We start from the raw sequence: 10,708 nt of genomic DNA on the forward strand, positions 1-10,708 counted from the left end.
AGGAATGTATCAAAAAGTGGGAGAGGAGGAGTGGAGAGAGTTTATAACCTCAGTAGGGATAGATACTGGGTTTCTTAAAGTCCTGAGATTAAAAGAGGAGGATCCATGTTTGGGGAGTGACAGGAATTGTGGCCTAACAAGACAACTGATGGCGCACTTGCTGGGAGGGGGAGTTTTCAAGGTTGTCATGTTTCTAGAGGAAGTACCATAACATTCACAGCCCACTGAAAGATCAAAACTACAGTGTAAATGAGGCTTGATGTAGGCTGGAATGATGCACTTTTGGGTTTGTGTCTGCTGGTGCTCTTGGGGAGGTGACATTTATTGACTTCCTGACGTTTTGACATATGTCCTTCTTCCATCTGTTTGCTTGGTTCTTGTCCCAGGCTTTCCATTTACCTATCCTTGCTCTTCTCCCATCCTCATTAAGAAGTGAGACTATGGTTTTAGGAAACTTCCACATTTTCACTTAAATTAGTTAAGCAATATCCATTTTAAAAATACATAAAAATGCAGATGTCTATCTGCCCTTCCATTGAAAAAAGATCTTTTCTATGCACAAAGCAATTGAAGATACCATAAACAAAACTCTTAGTAAATTTCATTCTTGAAAAAATTGATAATATTTTAAAAAAACTGACCTTATAGTAAGAAAGGGCTAAAAATATAAATTTTGTCATTTATCCTAAATATGGAATTGGAAAAATTGTGCTTTTTAAAGTTTTTAAACAGGTTATAAGAGCATAAAACCTTAATAAAGAGTAGGTGTGGAAAGAGATCCACATCTTCCATACAGTTTCAAATGAGAATGCAAAATGAAGTATTGAAAGATACTTCCTACTGATGACTCTTGTGGTTTAAGAAAGTGAAATGCTATTTTTTGGATTAACATGCAATTGAAAATAATGTATTTAAGAGACACTGTTGCAGTATTCTGTGTTTGGATTATACAGTCACACTTCATAGTCTAGTTAAAATAACCAAATGAGTGACTTTCTTAAAGAGGATGAAGCCAGAATCTTCTGGAAATATAAATTTCTCTGGATGTTTTACTTTAGAACATTTGAAAAGATAATTTATATTCTGCAAAAGCTTGTGAGCTAATCTGCATGTAATTATATTTTATAATATCAACTCCACTTTTCTCATATAGTGAAAGTAATAAATACACTTTCAAAATGAATACAAAGATGTTCATAAAATACCCTATTGAAATATTAGTCATTACTATGATTTGCATATGGATGTCCCCCCAAAAGTCTCATGCATTCATACATAAGGCTTTTTGGAGGTGGCTGAATCTAGGGTTTGTGGAGCTGGGATCAAGTGTGTATGATTACTAAATTAGTCCACTAATTGGTGTAGGATGGTTCTGGGTAAGTTAAGGATGCCCTACTCTGGGTATAATCCCAATCTGGGCAGGTGGTTTGGGTAAGATATAAGGAACAGAAAGAGCTCTAGTGGGATCATTTGTCTCTTGCTGATTTTCTATCTTCTGCCTTCTGCCTGCCATGAATTGCTTCTCCTCTGTGGCGGACAGACTATGGATTGAAATATCTACAACCTGTGAGCTGAATAAACTTTTCCTTCTTAACTTTGGGTGTTGGATATTTTGTCTCAGCAATGAGAAATGTAAGACAGTCATTCCTGGGGGGTAATTTCAGGCTTTAAGATACAATAGATTCACTCATTGAAGTATGTTCTTTCTTTTAGATACACATATCATTAAATCATCTCCATTAAAAGTTCTACACAAACCTGAGTCTTATCCCTGAAATAAAATGTTCCTGATCAAAACTCCTGATCATAAAAATGAAAAGGAATCATTTCATCTGCTTTGATCCTTTCTTTCTATTTGACCACCTAGGCTTGCCAGATATAGTAGAAAAATAATCAGAATTTCTTCTTACTGAATGTTAAGAGTAAGAAAGGCCATGGAAATCATCAAATCTAATTCCTTTAAAATAAAGGAAGAAGAAGAAACCGAGACTCAGGGTAATGGATTGGACACTGATGAGAAGTTTCATTGCTGTCAGGTACTTTCCCTAAGACACTTTGAAAACATCTTACACCCTATTTAAATTACCCAGTACGCAGATATAACATTTTTATAATTAACCCATTGTATTGAGAGGAAAAAAAGACTCAATTCAAAATAATTCAGGTGCTGGCACTAAGCTACTCGAAGTTAAGAGATTGCTGTCACTAACATATATGTTTTACATGCCTTTGGTCTCACAATTGGCAAAGAATAAGGGGAAAAGGCATAAACTTTGAGGCCAGACAATCACTTACAGCTTGTTTCTGTAACTTACTCTGACTCCAATGTAATCTTGACTTGCAATAAATTTTTCACAGCCACTTTTTTCTGGAATTCCCAATAGTGTGAACTGGTTGTCTTTATGGTAAACGTGACCCTTATGAGATGTTCACACCCAACAAAGTAGAAATAGAAATGAGATAGTTGTCCTACTCTCATGATATTTATAAGGGAATACACATGACTGCTTTAGGGACACTGAAATCTAATTCAGAAACTGTTCCAGAAAACACCAGTGCCTAGGCGGAGTACAGAGCTTCCATACTAGGAGAACCACACAGAAGCCTGAGCCATTTCCTTCCCTCACTCCTGAGCTCTCATTGAAGAGGTCGAATAGAAGACCCCTGTATTGATGTGTGGGCTACAGAGGAGGAGCATTGCTTGTGGATCTCTTAGCATGCTCTGAGTCTTGTGGTTGGTATCCTTCCATCTCAACCATGATAGTCATATCAGTTTGATTCTTTGAGCCCAGGAAGACCTTATGTTGAGCATTTCATTTGTTTGTAGGCATTTGATGTCTGCAGGGGCAGGGATAAGACTTGGGTTCCACTATAGTTAACTAGTGGTGAAATGATAACATGCATGAGATTTGACTCATGACAAATGGTATATTTGAGAGCTAAAACAAACTATAATGGGTCTTAAATATACAAACGGGGTAGAGAAATGGTTTCTGGCATAAGGAAAGAATAACTTGTTTTCCACTGGGTAGCATTTACGCCAAGTGGTTGTGATACACTTAGCACTGCCAACAGATTTTACTGTTGAGCAGAAGCAAGAAGACCAATAAACAGAAGCTGTGAGAATGAGTTTGGGAGAAGTCTTGAGAGATGGCACAAGAGATCACGGAAAATATGGAAAACAAACATTACCAAATCATTTGGAGAGAGTTCATCTTGTGAACAATCAGGAGCTATTCTTTCTGAAAAATGGCACACAATTACTCAGGAAATAGAAGCTACCAATAACCAATAATGGGAGTCTCTTGATGTGCTTCTGCTAATATACAAAAATCAAAAATGACATGGAGAAAACAGAGAATATTGAGACCAGCTAGAATAGGTATTAGGCTATTGACTTTCTATGAAGCAAACAGATGTCAAGTAAAGAATGGGATGTTATAGAATACCATGGAATTCAAAATCTCAGTCACACAACTTTCTATACTAGTTGCTTTTAAATGTATTTTAAGTCATAAATGCATTAGTATCATCATGCATTCATACACAATGTTTCCCAAATATGTAATGTAATAAAACTTGTTTTATATACATATAATTTTTTCCAAAAGAACTTTTTTTAGCTTAGGTTCTACTGATATTTTGAGAATGCAGCTCTCAACCCTGTATCTGAAATTCGATCTAAAAATCAATACTTTACAGCAATAAGCACATGCTGTAAGTGGGAAAAACAGGAGCTGCGTTTATTCAGAAGTCATGAGCATAATCACTGAGTGGCCAAAAAAACGTAGAACTCTGTAGAGAGCCAGCAAGACCATAAAAAAATCTTGACCATGGGAGGAAAGCCAATAAAATAAGAAATAATATTATAAATTAAGAAGAGCATGAGACACTGAAGCATGAATAATATATTTATATTCAATGGTGTGGAAACCGTGGTTCAAATTCAGACTCTCTCCAGCACTGAAATGGACAGAGCAAGTCACTGTGAAGATGGAAGACATTTTCAAAAAGCTCATACCAGTCCTAGGAAAATAAAAATCACTTACTAATTCAATGCTATCTGTTCTTCAGTTGTGATAAGAGTGGGTTCAGCTGACTGAAGACAGGGGAGACAAGGTAAAATATAAAGATGTCATGAGAAGGGAGATGCCCTCTAGTTAAGAGTTAGAAATTGTAAAAATTCATATAAATTTAACCAAACTGGTGTAAGCAGGACTCCTATGGAATACTTCCAAGTCATCACAACAAAGAAGGTGAAGGTTTGAGACAAGGGGGTGGGAATATGGCACAGGTTTAGGACAGTCAAGGTGGCAGGAACCGTGGGAAAGGAGCCCTCCATGGTTCGGATCTTGAACTCGCTCCTGCAGCACTGAGGTCTGTTGTCTGCGGAAGGCCTAGTGTTCTGGAGATGGTTCTACTGGGAAGTGGTGAAAATTCCTAAGAGTTCATAGACCCTTTGGACAAAGCTAAGTCACTGCGGGTGTTGGAGTGTTTGGAGACTCAAACTTTCCTGCTCACTCTCCACTCTGCTTCCAGCCTCGCTGGGGTGAGCAGCTGTCCTCCTCCTCTGTGAATTTCTTGCCAAGGTGTTTCTCCTGACACACCCACCAGCAATGGTGCCCAATGACCAGGCACTGACACTTTGAAACTATGAGTCAAAATGAACTGTCTTTTAAGTCCATTTTTCTCAAATATATTTTCAACTAATACAAAGCTGATTATCAAATAATTGAAATTTGGAAAGTGTACCAAGATGGATCAAAATTTTTTTTTAAAAAGTCCTAGAGATTAGAGATAGAGGAGCCTATGAAAGCACCATAAACCAAAATTTGGTAATAAAAATGGGGCTCCTAATTTGCTTAACTAAATTTGCTGGAGTCTGAAAACAGTTTTCTTCTTTCCAATGAACACTGCAGAATGAAATATTGACATCTAAGAAATGCGTGTAACTCATGGATATAAGGCTTTAAAAAAGACATAACACATAACAAGCAATGAAATTAATGCAATAATAAAGTCGTCAGAAAAGTCCAAGACTCCATGTTTTCTGTTTTTAAATTTTTTATACCATTTTCAATCTTTTCAGTGTTGCATGGTTTTCTTCATAGAGGTCTTTTACCTCCTTGATTCATTCTTAGGTATATAGTTTTTGTAAATTACCATAAACAGAATTGTTTACTTGATTTCTTTCTTGTTTTATTCTTAGTGTACAGAAATGTCAATTTTTACGTATTGACTTTGTGTCTTGCAACACAAACTCTCTGTGCATTGTCTGGGATTTTTGTGTTGTTGTTGTTCTTCTTTTGTTCATAGGACCATACCATTTGCAAATAGGAATAATTTGATTTCTTTTCTTTCTTATTCATATCCCTTTTGTTGCTTTCTCTTGCCTGATTGCTGGGGTGGACATTTTGAATACTGCACTGATCAGGAGTGAAAGTGGACAGTTGTGGCTTCTTTCTGACTTTAGAGAGAAGCTTCCCGGTTTTACTTATTCGGTATGGTATTGGCTGAATGTTGTCATACATGGCTTTTATCACTTTGTGATATGGTCCTGCTCACCTTGTCTACTTTAGGGCTTTTATCAGGAAAAGATGTTGGATTTTGTTAAAGGCTTTTCCTGTATCTACTGATATGACCAAGAGATTTTTACCCTTGTCTTTATTTAGTTAGGTAAGGCATCATATTTATTGATTTATGTATGTTGAATCATCCTTTCATCCTTGGGATGAAGCTGTTTTGGTATATGATCATTTTAATGATTTATTCAGTTCTGGTTTTGAAGATCTTATTGATGATTTTTTTAATGTATGTTCATGAAAGGTATGGCCTGAATAGTTTTTTTTTTTTTTTTTTTTTTTTTTTTTTTGTTGAGTATCTGGTTGTGGTATCAGGGTAACACTGATTCCATCAAATGAGGCTAGAAACATTTCTTCATCTTCAAGGAAAAGTTGAATAAATTCTGTCTTAAGCCAAACCATGTGCTATGGCTGTTACTAGCCAAACAGCTGTCTGATGTTTTAGAAAATTTAAAACTATTTTATAGAAAATTACTTCAAATATTTTACATAATGAAAAACACTTTGCAAAAGAATAAAATTCTAATCTATATACCTTATGTGGGTTTTCTCAAATGAAGAATTTTAGGACTTAAAATTTATTTTGTTTCTGACTGTAAAATAATTGTCCATCTTGTGCCCACTCATTGCTAACTGTATCAAATATATTCCCTTGTCGGTAATTCTAATAGCTTGTTCTAATTAACTCATTTTATCTTTTTGTATAAATCAATTACAATTAAAATAGAGTTTGTTAAATCTCAGTGGAGTATTGCTTCACATTAAAAACATTTTTTCTCAAGAGATCAAGTGTGATTAACTTCACTAAGAGGCTAAAAGTTCAAATTATTCTGAGTAGAGAGACATATCACAAGTTCTTTCTGTACAGAATATTTGATTACATTTCTCAATGCAGAAGAAAAATCTATATTAGTCATATTAATTTACACTAAGATAAATGCTAAGTATTTCTCTCAAGTAGCAATCATGATTTTTTTGAGTTGATTACAAGGGGCCATGTGGGACAAATCATACTGAAAAGAATTGTAAATTATGCCTTTCTGTAGTTGTCACTTAGTCTTCTTGGTCTGGTTTCATTTATCACAGTGCTTTCAAGATTAATCTACAGTAAGTGTGTCAATCATGTCTTTCTTTTTACTGCCAAGTAGTATTCCATTTAGCATATGCCATTTATCTATTTCCTGAGTAATGAATGTGAAATGTGCAGTAATGCATGGACCAGTGCTTTCATCTCCCCTTGGGTAACTCCCAGGATCGTGATGGCCAGTCACACAGTTCATTTTTTAACAAACTGTTCTCCCAGCATCACTGCTGTTTCTCAGAAAGTTGCTGTTTCCCATGGAAGAGCATACGAATCCAACACTTACAAAGCTGTCCTCTTTAGGTACTTGCCCACCCTTACTATTGTTGAGGTTAACGTTGCCAGTTGGATTAAATTTAGTCGTTCTGGTGTACACAGTGGTATCTGAGTGAGCGTTAGGTTTTCAATGAAAAACTGCTGTTGAAAGCTGTTTCACCTGCTTGTGTGCCATCTGTATCTCTCGTTTGTAAATGAAAATGTAGCAGTGAAGTACTTCATTCAAATCATTGAGTCAGTTTCTCTTAGGGATTTTTTTCTATGTGTGAAGTGTTTAGAGATTTTATATTTTATGGATGTGAGTCAGTTATCGGATGTGCATCTCCATTTGTGGCTGGTGTTCCCGTATTAGTGCATGTGGAAGAGCAAGTTCAAAATTTGCTAAAGTGAAAATTTATTAGTTTTGCTTCTACAGTTCACATCTTGTGGATTATGTGGAAGAGTTTTTGCCAGTGTACTGCAAAGATTTTCCTTCCGTGTTCTCTACATAGATTTTTTTTTCACATTGAAGTTTTGTTTCCAGGAGTATGATTTATTTTAAATTCTTTCTTGATATGGTATAAGCTTTTGTTGTATATGGTGTACATTTCTAACACCTGTTTTTAAAAATCAGTACTTTGTCCATTGTACTTTGTTGGCTTCTTTGGTGTCAAGCATATGAGTAGGTCTAATATTGTATTCCGCTCTGTTTCATCCATGATTATACCAAACCTTTTACTAACACTAACACTAACACTAACACTAACACTAACATTGTCTTGATATCAGTGTGGGTCTCCTAAATTTATCTTTCTTTTCCAAAAAAAATGATCCTGTATTCCATATATATTCGAAATAAAATTTTAGAAGCAGTTCGCTAATTTCTGCATCAAAAAAGCTTGTTGGGGTTGATTTGCAATGCACTGAAGTTGGGGATTAATTTGGGAAGAAATAACACCTTAACAAAACTGACACTTCTGATCAATGAAAGTGAAGTACCTTCTCATTTTTATATTCCTCAAATATTTTCATTAATAGTTTGTACATTCTAACATTGCTATTTTGGTTTTACTATACCTGCCCCAAAGAATACACTGAGTTTTATAATTCTGTTGTAAATGTTCATAACTTTTAAATTTTCATTTCTGTTTGTTTACTACTTGAAATACAATTGATTGTTATATATTGACCTATAGTTTGAGAACTAGCTAATGCCATTATTAATTCCAGAAACTCTAATTTATAGATTCCTTAGGGTTTTCTAAGTAAGTCATGTCAATTTGTAAATAAACATAGATTTATTTATTTTTTAAAAAAATCTCTGGATGCTTTTATTTTTCTCTTTCCTGAAGGCACTATTTAGGAAGAACCTCTAAAATACAAGTAATTGTATTTAACTGGAGTGATGAGAGTACACATCCTGCTAAATTCTGCACGATAGGGGAAAACATTCATCACCATCAACTATGGCACAAGGTGTAGGATTTTCACAGCTATTGTGTATCAGGCCGAGAAATTTTCTAACTGCAGTTTACTGAGAGCTTTTATAAAACAGTACTGAATTTTCTCAAATGACTTTTGGTGTTGAAATAATTATACATTTCTTTTGTAATTTACTGCTATGGTGCACTGTATTTTTTTTTGACCTAGTATTGATGAAATCCTTGCCCCTATGGTTCTTATGTGTTGTATTTTGTATGCTGGATTTGGTTTGCCAACAATTGACTTTGCTCTCTGGTTTTCTAGTTTCTTAAGATAGAACTCATGTTCTTGTTTTCATTTATTTTTTCTAATATATATTCTATCCATTGCCCTGTAAATATTGGCTTAATTGCAAATTTCATTGAAGAAGCAATTTTTGGTTTGCCCAAAAGCTGGAAAATGCAACGTTTACATGGACTCTGATGTCAGCTCCCTCCGATTTCTTCTATGCTTGAAACCCTGTGTCAATAAGACATACGTGTCAAACTGTTCAGAGAATATCGATACATTATTAGTAGCTAAAGTCTATAGCTTATATTAGCATTCACTCTTTCGTTGTATATTCTATGATCTGGGGTAAGTGTGAAGTGTGCCTAGCATTACAGCTTTGTGCAAAGCAGTAGTTCGAGCTACAGCATTTTTATAAAGTAATAATACTTGTACCAAGTGCTTTTCTTGCTTACTCTTCCTAGAAAAATAGCATGCAGCACGTGTTATTTGGTCCATTTTCTGGATAAGAAAATAAACCTAGACATTTCCTAGCATTTCACAGTGAGCAGGACCCGCTGTTTCACAGTAGCCAGCTACAGCCATCAAGCTTCATATCCGGATCTGCTCAGCTCCTGATGCCTGGTGTTCACAGAGCACCTGTTTGTCTTGGCATCTGATCTGAACAGCTTGATATAGAGCAGTGAGGTCCCTGAAAGTCAGAGGATTTGCCAGGGTTTATGCTGGAGCAAAGTCCCAGGTATCCCTCAAGACCTGCTCAGTGCAGCACCTGACTGTGCTCTAGGTGAGGGTTGCTGGCTCCTGGCAGCCCAGCAACCCCACTCTCAGATCAGACTCTCCTCCACCCTGGATATCTGCCACTCTCTCTCCTTTTCTGTAATTACCTCTAAATTTAACACACAGCCATTAATGATGGTACCTACGAGAATGTGGTAATATTTCCCTTCCTTTATTGGATCAGTGCCTCTGCTGGTCATACCCTGCATTTTTAACAAGTGCAGCCTTAGATTAGAAAAGTACAGGTTTTCTTTTTTCTGACCCCAGCTTCCACATGAAGCTCCTAGCTTTCTCTATTCTAAAGTTCACTGAAGTATTTTTCTGCTTTCCTGCAGTTTTTAAGTAGATAATAAGTTCCAAAATTCACCAGCCTTTTGCTGAAAGAAGCTTGTCACAGTGGTTGGTAGCTAATGAAGGCCCCTTTAGTTTATCTTCATCAATTGTCAAATATTTGAGTCCGTGAAGTGGTGTGATGAGGTACAAAGACAGATATTTGAAGGGATTTTAACTCATTTGAGCAATTACATGCTTAACTGCCCTGCGATAATCTGTCAGTCTGAGTCTTTTCTACACAGCACAAGTGGGGAGCAGTAGAATAGCTGGATTTAGAGCATAAAGGCTTAGTCTGAATGGAAGAAAGGCACCAGAGAGATTAATTGCCAGTAACAAACAGCAGGGCTGCTTGCAAGTTATCTATCACATAGTTACCTACCAGCAGCGATGGGGGCCGGCTCGCGGGGAGCAGCCTGGGGTGGGACAAAACAGGCCTTGCACAGAAGCCCAGGCACCAGCAGCAATTTGCAAAGGACAGAGGACTCCACTTAAAACATACATCCATATACACATGCATGCATGCATTCATACATAGAATGTATATATCTGAAAAATGCATGAAAATATGTCAAAAAAATAAAACCTATGAATTTAGAGACTGTTTCTAGGCCCAATCACTCTATAGCCAAGTAACTCTGGGAACTTACCGCTTCCATACTCAGAAAGGGTAATTTATGCAAACAGTGGAAATTAAAATAAATGTAATGAGCTAAAATAATTTTTAAAAAGAAAATTAAATAACTTGCTGATCTCAAAGTATAAAGCAAGACAGTGTGGTATTGATATTAATCACAGGCCTACAGACCAATGAAATTAAAATCCTTACATTAAATACTTGAAATAATTTTACAGATGAGTGTCCAGACACTTGAAATAGTTCTGTGAAAGCAATATACAGCAATGGGGTTTGCTACTTGCTGTTGTGCTTGTTATCAGCTGTTGATTTTTGTGCTTCCTCCGTCTGATCTTT

Source organism: Cavia porcellus, unplaced genomic scaffold (genome assembly GCF_034190915.1).
Source record: "Cavia porcellus strain 051 isolate PalLab524CR breed Dunkin Hartley unplaced genomic scaffold, mCavPor4.1 scaffold_6, whole genome shotgun sequence".
NCBI classification, from domain to species: domain Eukaryota; kingdom Metazoa; phylum Chordata; class Mammalia; order Rodentia; family Caviidae; genus Cavia; species Cavia porcellus.